The following is a 15,903-nucleotide window of genomic DNA, read 5'->3' on the forward strand; positions in this document are numbered from 1 at the left end:
TAAGACAGCACAGATGCCTTTCTAGTCATTGCTTTAATAAATAAACATCTTAGATAAAACCAGAGAGAAAGAGATTCTTTCAGACAATTATCCCACATATGAATCTGTGTAGTCATCATTTCTCTTTCTAAAAAGTTTCTCAGTCATTATTCCTGGGACTGCTGTCCCCTATTTTTACTTCACACCATTCAAAGCTATTAATTTCTGGGCCTGCCTATATTATCCCATGTAACATGGTCAAGAGAGAAGCATCAACTAATAGTGACTTGAACAGTATATTTCTCTCTTGCATTTGAGAAATTTGGAAGAGACAGCATAGGACTGAATGGCATTCTGTAGGGTTAGGGAAAAATCTGGGCTTCTATCTCCTTGCTACCTTTCTTATGCATAGTTAGCATTCTCAAGTTTACTGGATGGTCCAGTAGGGCTACAGTCCAGTCAGAAAGTAGAAACGGATAAATCAAGGCAAGCACCCTCTCTTCAAGAACGCTTCCTAGAAGATGCCTCTTATCACTTTCACACAGACCAGCTCTCAGTCACATGGCCACACCTAGCTGCACGAAGAGAGGGAAAATGTCTACATTTTGAACTGCTGTGTGCTTAGCTAAATTTGGGGGATTCTGGCACTAAAATTAAAGGAAGAATGATTTTGGCAAACAGCCCATTGGTGTCTGCCACATACCATACCGACATGTACATTCTTAAGAAACACATCACAGAAGTCAGTCAAATTCAGAACTGAGAATTCCATTTATTCTACTAAGATAATTCATAAATTCAGTTGCATACCATTCATATGCTAGAGCAGCCTGCACACCACAGCAATTTTGAATGTTTCTATTCTCACACCTTAATATATAACTCAATATAATTAAAATTAATTCATAGTCATTTTTGATATAAGCCAAGAATCATTTCCTCATAAAAGTTAACATGAAAAATATAGAAGTTACTGATTAATATGTCTCAGTAAATTCTATAGCACTTTCAGTACATGTGTTCATATTGTTAGAGGTATTAACCTTTTATCCTCTGCTTATTGTCCCAGTTTTATGTTCTGTGGTGTTTATATCTACTCTAGACTCTACACTAAGTTTAAAAAAAATCGAATAATCTGTAATGATCAAAGGAAACAATAATAATTTCTTTACATTCAAGTTAAAATATTAAAGGAAATATTTAATTGAGGACTTTATCCAATTAGAATTATGTTAACACTACTCTGCATCCCTAAACTGAACTGATTCCACAACTTTGTCTTCTTGTTAAGAAAGTGTAGGCCAATTTTAAACATAGCTATTCAAGATGAATCAGATAAAAATTAACTCCTAATTATCAAGGGAAATTTTAATTTCTATATAAATTCAAAGCAACACCTTTCACCAATATTCATGCAGTTAATTCTTTAGATTACGAAAAACTTTGTCCTGACCCCATTCACTCTCAAATTACTGCCCCATTCCTCCACTTCCCTTTGGAGAAAAGTCCTCTGAAATATCATTCTATATTTTGTGTCTCTCCTCCCAGTCTCTCTTGAATCCACTGCAATAGGTTTTTGCCTCCGTCATTCCACCCAACCTCTGCCAATGATTTCTAGGTTTCTAAATCCAATGGTCACTTTTCAGTACTCAGCTTATTAATGTATCTTCAGCACTGGTACCATTGATTACTCCTTTTTTCTCTCGACCTCTAGGACACTGCACACTTCTGGTTTTTCTCTCATCTCAGTGACCCTTCATTTTCCGTTTCTTTTGCTGGTTCTGCCTCATCTTACCAAACTTAGCGTAGTAGTGCTCTAGAACTTACACTTGAACTTTCTTTTCTCTCTGTGCTCAAGGTCTTAACAACTCTGATGGACTTAAAAACAATCTGTACACTGATGACTAAACAGTTTGTAGCTATAACCTGGATACTTCCCCTGAATCCAGACGCGTATCTAACCGCCTATTTGACGTTTCAACTTAAAGATCTGATAATCATTTTAAATGTGATATGTCCAAAGCCGAGCACTTGACTTTTGCCCCAGGACTTCTTCCACAGGCTACTTGTGACATCTCCATCATACCACTCGCTCCAGCCCAAAGCCTTGGAGTCATTCTTGAAGCTGTTTTCTCTGACATGCTGTATGTAATCATTTAGCATTGCCTCTTAGCCTTGCCTTCAGAGAATATCCAGAATCTGACCATTTCTCATTGTCACCACTGCTGTCATTATAAACCAGGCAACAAACAGCTATTGCTTGAGGATTATTGCAGTAGCTTCCTAACTGTTCTCTCTTCTGTTCTCTTGCCCACTGTGAGTTTCTTCTTAGCAGTCGTGTCATTTCTACGCTCAAAACTTGCCGCTAGCTTCCCATTTTCCCTCTACCTGACAGCTGAAGTCTCTGAGATTCCTCTGTGCTGCTCTCCCAGACTCTTTCTGCCCCCCCCCGCCCCCCTAATGGAGCTCTGGATTTAGCACTCTAGACAGGGCAAGAGAGAGATGGCCTCCTTTGGTAGCTTCCCACACAGCTGGGGAAGTTGGGTGCTTACTCACATGCCCTCCTTTTCCTTTACAGGATAAATCACAGGCTGAGGAATATCTTTCTTGGCTCCAAGCTGTACCACCTTGGGAGATGGTGTCACAGCTGGAGTCACACTGCTCCTTTGAGGTGGGGACCAAACAATGCGGGCCATCTTACGCTACCATGATGGTGATGTGACTTCTAACTGCGATTTTATATTTTAGCACCTCCACTTCTGTGGCTTTCTTCTTGTCTCCAGAAGTTTCCTTTAAAACCAACTGGGGAGGAAGAGTTCTCATACCTCTGAGTAAGAAAAGGCTAAAACACTAAAACTTCAATCAAGGAAAAAAAAAATGATTAGCCCCACCCAAGTGAGTTAAAAATAAACAAAACATGGATTCACTAGAATTTATTGGTAAGAGACTTGTGCTCTGAAATGTCTGCTTACTGAATTACAAGCAAAAAAACAACTGAATGAATTATCTATACAGAAAAGTTGTTTCACTTAACGTAGTTTTGAGTGAGTGACCCTAATTGCCTCTTAGAACGTGGGGAGGGCCCTTTGGCCAGATGGTGGCTCTCGGTTGTAATTGGGTAAACTTTCAATGAAAGAATTATGTAGTTAAGGAAGACTCCATGGTGAGAAAAGTTTGAGCTCCAAGAGGGACTTTTTCCTATAAAGGAAGTAGTGTGGGAAAGCATTCTGGGTAGAAGTAAATGGCATGTGTGAAAGTTGAAGGTGAGGCCACAAAGGACATGTATAGAAAGTGGAAATTACTTTTATATGACCCCAATAGTGTGGGTGAGTGGAAAGTATGTAATGCAAAAGGACAGTAATTGTCTGAAGTTTTGTGACTCAACCAGCAGTTTTATTTTGATCCCATGAGATCTTCTGAGAAGGAAAGTATATAGTGATATTGTGAGAGTGAGGAAGGATTGGGTGAGTCTTTAGTCTTAGCTCCCCTACTAACTGGCTGAGTTCTTGGGTCATTCAGTTTCCTCATCCATAAAATATAGGGTTAATTCCAGAAGTCCCTTTCAGCTTAAAAATAATTTATAAATCGGCAATAAGTAGAGGAAGAATTGCTCTAAAACTTGAGATGTAAGAAATATCACAGAGCCTTTTTTTAGGTGAAATTAAATCTGGTTTATTTATTCAACAAATAATCATTTAACGGCCATTATATGCCAGACGTGTTCAATTATGGGGATATTGTTGGAAAAGCAGGCAGACAAGGTCTTGCCCTACTGGAGTTTTTTTTTCTATTTTTCACTGTCCAAGGATGAAGTCTAATATCACTCATTTTTCACAAGTCCTTCCCTATGTCTTGGGTTAGTCCAAACCTGTGATTTACACAATCCAGGAAAAATAAGAGCAATCCCTGGCTCTCCGTTTCTGGACATCACCACGGGCATTGATTTTTGTCTGATCGTAAGATATTTTTGAAAGTGTCTGGCTCTGCAGGTAGCATCCTTTCTCAAGAACCAAGTGCTGTTCTAGGAACTTTTGCCAAGGCTCTATTTGTCTCCATTTCCACAGGAATTCGTGTAGCTGTCGATGTCCTAGATCCTGTCCTTTTCATGATGCCATGAATAAATAGGCCAGTGAATGCCACTCCACAAAACCCACTTTTATCCAGCTCCTCAGTCTTTGGGAATCAAGCTACCACGAGGCTTTGAACTACTACCCTGCTCAATTCTCAAGGCTACAGCTTCTACCATGTCCTGTTTCGGCAAGGCAGTCCTTGTCTTCGTAAGGCCTGAGGCTGCAAACCAGTGCTCTAAGGATTGAATTTGATTCACAGATGGGATTCTTCTCCAATTGCTAGTCTCCACTACTCCCTACTGTTTCCCAACAATACAACTGAGCATCTGTGTCATCATTCTTTCACTGTTGCTTTTCCTACATTTGTGGTTCACCTCCCAACTCCAAAAATCAGATTGTCCAAGTTTAAATCCAAGCTCCACCACTTACTAGCTGTACGGCTTGGTCAAGTTGTTTAGCCTTTCTGTATTTCAGTTTCCCCACCTTTACATTGCGAATACATAAGAGACACCTACCTCATAAAGGTGTTGTAAGGATTAACTGAATTAGTGTATGTGTGACACTTAGAACCATATCTAGCACATAGTAAGTGCTTTGTAGGTGTTTTTATTTTATATTATTATTGCTTTATTTCTTTATTATTTCTTTATTATTACTGACTTGACTTGTATAAATATTTGATGAGATCCATGGACCAGATCTTTCCACATAGAGGTCTTAGTGGGAGTTTTCTCCAAAGTAGTTCTACTTTCAATCATGTCTTACCAACGTTTTTTGTCTTTAACAACAAAAAAATGTTTAACTAGCTCCTTAGCAGCGAGCAGCAAGGTCTAATGGACTTCTTTTTAGGGGGGCAGAGGTGTGTGAAGAATCATCTTTCATTCCTTTGATATGAGATTAGTAATTTTTAAAAAATCACCCTATCACATTTTACCAGGCCAAAGAAAATGTACCCGGTTTCTAACTCTGAAGTCTGTACAGATTTCCTCACTCTGCCCCTTACTTATGCCCCACCAAGAAGGTGTTTCTACTACATTAAGAAACTGGCTAAATTCCACCCCCGCATCTGTTTCCTAAGACTAACTTGTGGTTTTTCATTCCATATCACTTATAACTCAAGGTAATTTGACTTGCTTCTTCAAGTCTCAGGCTTCACTTGTTAGCTGGCTTGTCAATCATCCATTGTCTGTGGTGAGTCAAAAATATTTTTCACTTGGTGAATGAAATATGGATATTTCATTTTATTGAACCATTTCAGGTTTCTAGAGTTGAATTGTTGATGTCTTGAGATTCTTTGCACCTGCTTAATTTTGATACATGACCTTTCCATTGCTTTGAAAGTCAAACTTCTAATGGGGAAGATTTTATTTTAATGTACATATTGGCATGTTTCATAGGTTCATAAGCTCTTTCTTTTATGTGCAGAGAATGAAAATAAATGATCCTTTGACCGCCTGTCAGCCAGAGTTTCATTTCCTATATCTAACCATGTCCCTTAGGTAGAAATGGCAGCCAGGGGCAGTTGGGTTTTTATTTATTGCTATGACATTTTGTACACATTTGAAAGGAACCATGGTTGTGGATCTAGAAATAGGGTACATGCAGAGACCAGGAAATTTCAGAAACTGACTGAATGATCCTGTGATGAAATGGGCATATCCTAATCTAACTTCCTGTTGCCTCAACTTTTGAGTACATAAATCCCTGCCACTATCCAGGGGAGGGAGGAAGAGCCTTTCTATCAGACGGTACCTTTTACATTCGCACTCTTCTCCATACACTGGTCCTGCAGCTCACTTTAGGAATGTGGAGACGTGGCGGGGAGGGGAGGTGGTGAAGAATTGGAGAATTCAGGGAAAGGGGACCATTTTTTAATGTGCTTCAGAATGAAGACTCCAGTGAGATATGTCAGAGAACACATTTGTTGTTCGTGGTGGTTGTAGTTGCTTAGTAGCCAGTCCTAGAGACTAAGAAGTTCAAAAGAAAAGAAAAAAAATGTATTAACTATGTTCTAAGAGTTGTTTTCACTGCTTTACAGATCTTATCTCTTTCACCCTATAATAATCCTATGAGATAAGAACTAATTTTTGCCCATTTTAAAGGTGAGAACATTTGGGATCAGACAGGCAAAGTAACTTGTTCAAGGTACCTGTTTAGTAAGAGCAGAACCAGACTTAAACCCATTCTGTTTGTTTCAGATCACACAGAGAGAGAAGTGATAACCTAGTTGTTCTCAGGACTTTCCTATAGTATGGAAAGTTTTTACTGATTATTTATGGTAGACTTACAGACCATATAAAATTGCTAAGCTATTTTTAGGAGTATTTTTTTATTGTTGTTGCCATGGCTTTATTTATTTATTATTTTCTTTTCCACTATGTTCTATTACAGGATATTGAATATAGGTCCCTGTGCCATACAGTAGGCCCTTGTTGTTTACCCCCATTCTATATATAATAGTTTGTATCTGCTAATACCAAACTCCCAATCCATCCCTCTCCCACCACCATTTCCCTTGACAACCACAAGTCTGTTCTCTATGTCTGTGGGTCTGTTTCTGTTTTGTAAATAAGTTCATTTGTGTCATATTTTAGATTCCACATATAAGTGATATATGGTATTTGTCTTTCTCTTTCTGACTTACTTCAGTTAGTATGATAATCTCTAGGTCCATCCATGTTGCTGCAAATGGTAGTATTTCATTCTTTTTTATGGCTGAGTAGTATTACATTGTATATGTACATACCACATCTTCTTTATCCTTTCATCTGTCAGTGGGCATTTAGGTTGCTTCCATGTCCTGGCTATTGTAAACAGTGCTGCAGTGAATATTGGGGTGCATGTATCTTTTCGAATTAGAGTTTTCTCTGGATATATGCCCAGGAGTGGGATTGCTGGATCATGTGTACCACGGCTTTAAATGCAGATTTTAAAAGTTCTTCCTATTAGTGGTTAAAAATTATGGTAATAGTGATGAACACATTGCTAGTTAGGCTCTGGTGAATTGTCTCCTTCAAGTAGTAGGGATTTTCTTTAAGTATGCATGGAGAAATGAGGAGGCATAGAAAACTGTTTTCCAAATTTCACAATGAAATCAGGTCTATGGAAAATTGGAACATTTTTCAAGATTCAACAATAGGACCGGGCTTCCCTGGTGGTGCAGTGGTTGAGAGTCTGCTTGCAGATGCAGGGGACACGGGTTCATGCCCCGGTCCGGGAAGATCCCACATGCCGCGGAGCGGCTGGGCCCGTGGGCCATGGCTGCTGAGCCTGTGCATCCAGAGCCTGTTCTCCACAACAGGAGAGGCCACAACAGTGAGAGGCCCATTTACTGCAAACAACAACAACAACAACAAACAAAACAAACAAACAAACAAAAACCACAATAGGTCCAAGACCAAATAGCAATTCCTGTGACCTGGCTATTTTATCATCCACTCAGGAGTAGGCGTCTGTGAATTCTTTCTCTGGGCATTCTAGTTCAACCAGCTGTGACCCATACAGAGAGGTCACATGACAAAACAGCTTTAATAGAAGACATTCTCTACAGTTGTTTTCCTCACAGGAGGGCGCTGAGGACATGATAGGTACATAGATACCTCCTCAACACAGCTCAAATTTGCAATTGAAATTTATAGCTATATTTACTGTAATTGCTATAAAATATAGAAATGACAAATACAATTTTGCACTAAAATCATTATAGTTTAGATTGTCAAGAAATAATACACTTTTATCTTCTGGTTGAAAATAGAGATTGAGGTTGTTCAAAGGCTTAGAGATTTTTCCACTTAGATTATTTCTAAGTGTACCTACCAGTTCATAAGAATCAGGTGAACTTTCACCTCTACCTTTAGCATCAACTATTTTATTTAATGTATAGATCTTGCCTGCAATGGACTGAATGTTTATGTCCCCTCAAAATTCATATGTTGATTAAAAGGATCACACACCATGATCAAGTGGGGTTTATCCCAGGAATGCAAGGATTCTTCAATATATGCAAATCAATCAATGTGAAACACTGTATTAACAAATTGAAGGATAAAAACAATATGATCATCTCAATAGATGCAGAAAAGCTTTTGACAAAGTTCAACACCCATTGATGATAAAAACCGTCCAGAAAGTAGGCATAGAGGGAACGTACCTCAACATAATAAAGGCCATATATGGCAAACCCACAGCCAACATTGTTCTCAATGGTGAAAAACTGAAACCACTTCCACTAAGATCAGGAACAAGACAAGGTCGCCCACTCTCACCACTATTATTCAACATAGTTTTGGAAGTTTTAGCCACAGCAATCAGAGAAGAAAAAGAAGTAAAAGGAATCCAAATCGGAAAAGAAGAAGTAAAACTGTCACTGTTTGCGGATGACATGGTACTATACATAGAGAATCCTAAAAATGCTACCAGAAAACTACTAGAGCTAATCAATGAATTGGTAAAGTAGCAGGATACAAAATTAATGCAGAGAAATCTCTTGCATTCCTATACACTCATGATGAAAAATCTGAAAGAGAAATTAGGGAAACACTCCTATTTACCACTGCAACAAAAAGAATAAAATACCTAGGAATAAACCCTGCCTAAGGAGATAAAAGACCTGTATGCAGAAAACTATAAGACACTGATGAAAGAAATGAAAGATGATACAAATAGATGGAGAGATATACCATGTTCTTGGATTGGAAGAATCAACATTGTGAAAATGACTATACTACCCAAAGCAATCTACAGATTCAATGCAATCCGTATCAAACTACCAATGGCATTTTTCACAGAACCAGAACAAAAAATTTCATAATTTGTATGGAAAAACAGAAGACCCCAAATAGCCAAAGCCATCTTGAGAACGAAAAACAGAGCTGGCGGATTCAGGCTCCCGGACTTCAGACTACAGTGCAAAGCTACAGTAATCAAGACAGTATGGTACTGGCACAAAAATAGAAATATAGATGAATGTAACAGGATAGAAAGCCCAGAGATAAACGCACGCACATATGGTCACCTTATCTTTGATAAAGGAGGCAAGAATACACAATGGAGAAAAGATAGTCTCTTCAATAACTGGTGCTGGGAAAACTGGACAGCTACATGAAAACAAGTGAAATTAGAACACTCCCTAACACCATACACAAAAATAAACTCAAAATGGATTAAAGACCTAAATGTAAGGCCAGACACTGTCAAACTCTTAGAGGAAAACATAGGCAGAACACTCTATGACATAAATGACAGCAAAATCCTTTTTGACCCACCTCCTAGAGAAATGGAAATAAAAACAAAAATAAACAAATGGGACCTAATGAAACTTAAATGCTTTTGCACAGCAAAGGAAACCATAAACAAGACGAAAAGAGAACCCTCAGAATGGGAGAAAATATTTGCAAATGAAACAACTGACAAAGGATTGATCTCCAAAACATACAAGCAGCTCACGCAGCTCAATATCAAAAAACAAACAACCCAATCCAGAAATGGGCAGAAGACCTAAATAGACATTTCTCCAAAGAAGATATACAGGTGTCCAACAAACACATGAAAGGATGCTCAACATCACTAATCATTAGAGAAATGCAAATCAAAACTACAATGATGTATCATCTCACACCGGTCAGAATGGCCATCATCAAAAAATCTACAAACAGTAAATGCTGAAGAGGGTGTGGAGAAAAGGGAACCCTGTTGCTCTGCTGGTGGGAATGTAAATTGATACAGCCACTATGGAGAACAGTATAGAGGTTCCTTAGAAAACTAGAAATAGAACTACCATACAATCCAGCAATCCCACTACTGGACATATACCCTGAGAGAACCATAATTTAAAAAGACACATGAGGGCTTCCCTGGTGGCGCAGTGGTTGAGAGTCCACCTGCCGATGCAGGGGATATGGGTTCCTGCCCCAGTCCCGGAAGATCCCAAGTGCCGCGGAGCGGCTAGGCCCATGAGCCATGGCCTCTGAGCCTGCGCGTCTGGAGCCTGTGCTCCACAAAGGGAGAGGCCACAACAGTGAGAGACCCGTGTACCACAAAAAGAAAAAGAAAAAAAAAGGCACATGCACCCCAATGTTCATTACAGCACTACTTACAATAGCCAGGACATGGAAGCAACCTAAGTGTCCATAAACAGATGAATGGATAAAGAAGATGTGGCACATATATACAATGGAATATTACTTAGCTATTAAAAGAAATGAAATTGAGTTATTTATAGTGAGGTGGATGGACCTAGAGTCTGTCACACAGAGTGAAGTAAGTCAGAAAGAGAAAAACAATTACCGTATGCTAACACATATATGGAATCTAAAAAAAAAAAAAAAAGAAAAAAGAAAATGGTTCTGAAAAACCTAGGGTCATGACAGGAATAAAGATGCAGATGTAGATAATAGACTTGAGGATACAGGTAGCGTGAAGGGTAAGCTGGGACGAAGTGAGAGAGTGGCATTGACATATATACACTACCAAATGTAAAATAGATAGCTAGTGGGAAGCAGCCGCATAGCACAGGGAGATCAGCTCGGTGCTTTTTGTCCACCTAGAGGGGTGGGATGGGGAAGTTAGGAGGGAGATGCAAGAGGGAGGGGATATGGGAATATATGTATATGTATAGCTGATTCACTTTGTTATACAGCAGAAACTAACACACCATTGTAAAGCAATTATACTCCAATAAAGATGTTAAAAAAATTAAAATGACAAATCACGCTTAAAAAAAATAAATTCATATATTGAGATCCTAATCCCCCAAAATGCGGACTTTAGGATGTGATTATGAGAGCAGAGACCAAATGAATGGGATTAATGTGCTTATTCCCGGAGATCCCAGAGAGATCCCTCACCCCTCCTCCATGAGAGGTTATAGTTAGCAGGTGCTAGGAACAAGAAATGAACCAGAACCTGAGTTCACGCCAGACACCGACTCTACTGATGCCTTGACTTTAGACTTCCCAACCTCCAGAACTGTGAGAAATAAATTTCTGTTGTTTATAAGCCACCCAGTTTATGGTATTTTGTTATAGCAGCCCAAACAGACTAAGACATTGCTGTAGAGCTCCTCTGTCTTGCAAGATGATGTACTTACAGTAATAAGAATAGTGGGCTCAGAATTATTTTGTGTTACTAACTTCTTGATTTTATGTAAGTTTAATTAAATTTTCTAAGCCTCAGATTTCTTATGGTATTCAAAATGGGGTTAATAATTTTACTTTGTTGTAAAGCAATTATTAGTAAATCTTTGTGAAAAAAGCTTGCAAAATGTATTTGAATCATTCATCAAACAGTGTCTTGAGAAGGGGTTAATTGAGTTACATTGGAATGAGTTTAATTTAATTTACAGTGATTGGAGCATAATTTTTTTTAAGCATCAGATTTTGAGATCCTTAGCCATCAGAGACTCCTGAAACCTACATGTTAATTAGATTTAGCTAGGCATGAGAGAGAACGGAATTATCAAAAGAAGCAGTGACATAAACAATCCCTTTTGTCTCACCTGACCTGTAAAAGTTCTCTTGAGAATGAAAGTGTGACCTTCAGCTGATTCCTTGAGTTGCCCAGTGTCAGCTGGGCATTGTGCACAGGAAGACTTGCCATTAGTGACAAAGACATTAGCGCTTGTGGAGTCAAAGCAAGCCACAGGCAAACAGAAGCACACGTTTTCTTTTCCTTTTCAGCATCTCCCTCTCTGAATGAGAAAAATATGCCTGCCTGCTGTTTTCTTTTAGAATAAAAAAATTTTTTTTTAAAGACCAAAGAGTTTTCTACACATGATGGTGGAAATTGGAATGGCGCACAATCTCCTGGGGGCAGCACCACCTCTCACGGTGATGGTTACTTGGGGTAAAGTCTGTTAAGGACCCAGGATGTGCTTTAGCTTGGGTGTCTGGGGGGGGGGGGCGGCGCTGCAGTACTCCCTCGGGAATAAATCAACAACCTGCTGGTAACATATTTGAAAATATGCATTTCACAATGCACCAGCAGAAATATAAAACCAGACCTCATAATAGGAGCATAGAAATTGGGGTTTTTTCACTCTCTCAATGATTTTATTCAGAGAAGGATTATCTTTTCTTTGTTTCAAACTGCAGTGATTCGGTAAATGTGCAGGCTCCCTGAAGGAGGGGGTTGAAACAGAGAGAGAGTTGGGAGGGAGAGGCACATTGAGCTGGCATGTGGTGTTTTTGAACAGATTTAAAGGTATTTTAATCATAGGCTTTTAACTCTATTTTAGAACATGTGGCTTCCTAGCATGTCTCCTGCCTTCTGCTCCAGCTGCTGAGAAATAGGCAAACTAACACAGTGTATTTAAGGACCCTGCATTTTTGATCCCAGGTGCTGAGAATGAGCAAGTTCGCAACACCGTGTACCTAGGAGAGTGCCCCTGTGATTAGACAGCTCCATCTCTGGAAAGGGGAGGAAAGCCCTCCGTCTTCACGTTAACTGAGCTTCAGAAGCCCGTGACAAGTAGCTACCGGCACAGGTTCAGCTTGTTGATTTGCCACTGACTTTTTTCTCCTGAAATATGCCTTTCTATTCATGCCATTCTGGTTTGTAGTCTACCCAGTAATTTTTGCAAAAGCAAAGTATCAGACGTGCCTGCTTAAGTGTCTCTATTGACATTTTGCAGAACAGAACAGATTGGACCTATTTTCTTTCTGCAATCAGTTTAAAGTGTTTGAACCTTCCTAACAGCTGTGAGACAATATTTATTCTTAATCAGCAACTGATTTCATGAGTCTGACGCCACATAATGTATGTGACTGTGTATTAAACCATGCAGAGCTGCCTGCGATAAAGCAGCGTTTCAACAGGCGGAGATCAAGTGTGCTCTGAGAAGGAGCTTTGGGATCATGGAATGGGTCAGACTCTATTCTAGGAATATAACAGAATGGTTCAGGAGGAGGCCAGGAATTTCCGTTTCCAGGAAGGCCAGTCAAACTCACAGGCAGAAGGAATATTTGTAGAGTCTTACCTTGTGATAGTGGTGGTCAGGTGGTGAGGCTCAGAATCAGTGCAACAGAAGAGTTGTGGGAGGATGATTAGGAATTAGCCGTTTGTGTGTGAATATCATAGGATATTAAATAAACTTCACCAACTTCTGCTTGTTTTCGTATTATTATTAAGGAGCCACAGAGAAGGGTTTGGGTAATGCACCTTTCGAGTGTGTGTATAGAATCACCTTGGGAGCTTATTAAAAATTCAGAATCCTGTTTGCATCCTGTAGACTTTCTGATTCAGAAGGTCTAGGGCAGAGCTAAGGAATTTGCATTTGAAGTAATCACCACAGTTAATTCTGATGCATATAATTTAAGCAGCAACATTTAGGATTTCTCAAGGAGAATAATCTAATATTCTTACTGCGATTAAAACTCATCACTAATCCACAAATATTCAAGAATACAAAACAGGGAGCATAACAACAGTAATATATCATTGGGTAATTTGATTGTAAGTGATGGGAAGGTAATTAAAATTATTTTGGCCTTAATATGTGTCAGATGATTCAAACAAAATAAATCTTATTTAATCTTTAATATTGCTCAGTAAGTCAGTTAACACTACATCATTTTGCAGGTGATAAAATAGGCTCAGAGCTGTTGAGTAACTTGTCCAAAATGACATATATAGAAGTTATCAGGGCCCTTTAGGTTTTTTACTCTCCATCTTATGCTTATGGAAGTTTATCTACCATGAGTTCCATCCCAATGTCTACAACAACAAATCTCAAATCTGTGTCTGCAGCCTGGATCTCTCTTGGGTGTTCTCCAGCCATCTATCCAATGGCCTGTTTGACATCCTTGCCTATATGTTTTCCAACCGCTTCAGGTTCTATGTATTCACAATTGTACTTGCTGTCTTCATCCCCATATCTTTTTCTCCTTTACTATCCTGGAGCTCAGCCAGTAGGCCCTACCTATTGGTCCAAGCCAAAAATCGTGGAGTTCTTTTGATTGAAACTTGCTAGGTGTATCAGTTAGTGTTTGCTGCATAACACAAATTTCCCCATAACCTAGTGGCTTAAAATAGAAATCATTTTACTTAACTTACAATTATATGGGTCAGCCGGACAGTGCTTTGCGTCTGGACAAGTTTGGCTAATCTTTGCTAGGCTTTCTCTTGTGTGTCCGTGATCTGCTAGTGAGTTCGCTGGTGGCCTAGTGATCTACCATGGCCCCACTCACATATCTAGTGGTGGGCAGGCTGTCAGCTGATAGCCGGATGACTTTTGGCTAGGATGCCGACGTTCTTTTCCCTGTGGTTTCTCATTCTTTAGCAGGCTAGTTTGGGCTTATCGACATGGTGGTCTCAGGATTCCAAGTGCAGTAAGAGAGAACAAGCCCTGACATACAAGTACTTTTCAAGCCTTGGTTTGCATTATATTTGTTAATGCCATGCCGAGCCACTAATTCATTGTGACAAGGCACTACCAAGGATTGTGGATAGAGGGAGAGGAATATTCTATATCCATTTTTGCAACCTATTATACTGGGACTTTATAATAGCCTGCTTAATGGCTTCCTTACCACCATCCTTGGTCCCTCCAATCCCCCCGCCCTTTTAAAAATAAATTTATTTATTTATGGCTGTGTTGGGTCTTTGTTGCTGTGCGCGGGCTTTCTCTAGTTGTGGTGAGCGGGGGCTACTCTATGTTGTGTGGGCTTCTCACTGCGGAGGCTTTTCTTGTTGTGGAACACAGCCTCTACGTGCACGGGCTTCAGTAGTCGTGTCATGCGGGCTTCAGTAGTTGTGGCTCACGGGCTCTAGAATGCAGGCTCAGTAGTTGTGGCACACAGGCTTAGTTGCTCCGTGGCATGTGGGATATTCCCAGACCAGGGCTCGAACCCGTGTCCCCTGCATTGGCATGTGGATTCTTAACCACTGCACCACCAGGGAAGTCCCTAATCCCCTTTTTATACAGCAGTCAGTGGTTGGTCTATCAGGCCACTACCCTGCTTAAAACTTCAATGCATACCATGTTTCTGAATATGTTAAAGTCTTAGCAACTTAACGTGACTTAAAAGGTACTTAAAGGGATTTGTATTCTGTCTACCTCTTCAGGCTTTAACTCTCTCCCTATTATATTTTTAATTTTCTTCTGCTTACTCAAATAGCCAGATTTAGTCTCCCATTGGCAAAGGGAAAATGCTGCAGTATGCTCGCATTAGTCTCCTTGTCTTTCCCAACCTGAAGTGCTCTTCCTCATTTCCCTCTCTTCCTTTCCCTCTTTTGCCAAACTAACAAATATTTATCCATTAATCCAAGCTTAAATGTCCCTTCTTCAGGCCTCCCTTGACTTCTTTGGGTATTAACACTTATGCTTTATTGCAATTATGTGTTCAAAGTCTGGCTTCTCTCTAAGAATGTAAGCTTTGTGAGGTCAGGGACCATGTCTATTTCACCTAGTACTGAATCTCTAACATGTAACACAGTGCCTGGTACATAACAGGTGCTCAGTAAGCACTGGTTGAAAGAACAAACACCCCTGACTTGCCTATTTCAGAACTCTTCTTACTATGGCACAATGCAACTTAATTTGCTGATCTTTTTCTTATATATTTAATTTATTTTGTGTTCACAGACTAAAAGTGATATTAGTAATATATAGAGAGGGTAAAATATATATTAATATCTATTTATATATAATAATATATGTAAAACAATATTATATATATTGCAGTAGACCTGAACAACATGAGTTTGAACTGTACGGGTCCACTTATATGTAGATGTTTTTCAATAGTAAATACTACAGCACTGCATGACTCGTGGCTTGTTGAATCCATGGATGCGGAACTGCGGATATGAAGAAACTGCACCTGTATGGAAGGCTGACTCTAAGTTATGAATATTT

The 15,903-nt window shown here is 39.4% G+C and overlaps 1 long non-coding RNA gene across 1 annotated transcript in view; it reads left to right on the forward strand.

Annotated features, from left to right (window-relative positions):
• The window catches only part of LOC117202456 (uncharacterized), a 57,345-nt gene extending 49,134 nt beyond the window's left edge, over positions 1-8,211 (forward strand). The window contains exons 3-4 of the long non-coding RNA XR_004484802.2: positions 2,558-2,650; positions 4,044-8,211. This is a non-coding gene — a long non-coding RNA (uncharacterized LOC117202456). The remainder of the gene's footprint in view (positions 1-2,557; positions 2,651-4,043) is intronic.
• The last annotated feature ends 7,692 nt before the right edge of the window (positions 8,212-15,903 follow it).

This window comes from Orcinus orca, chromosome 1, assembly GCF_937001465.1.
Source record: "Orcinus orca chromosome 1, mOrcOrc1.1, whole genome shotgun sequence".
Taxonomy (NCBI): domain Eukaryota; kingdom Metazoa; phylum Chordata; class Mammalia; order Artiodactyla; family Delphinidae; genus Orcinus; species Orcinus orca.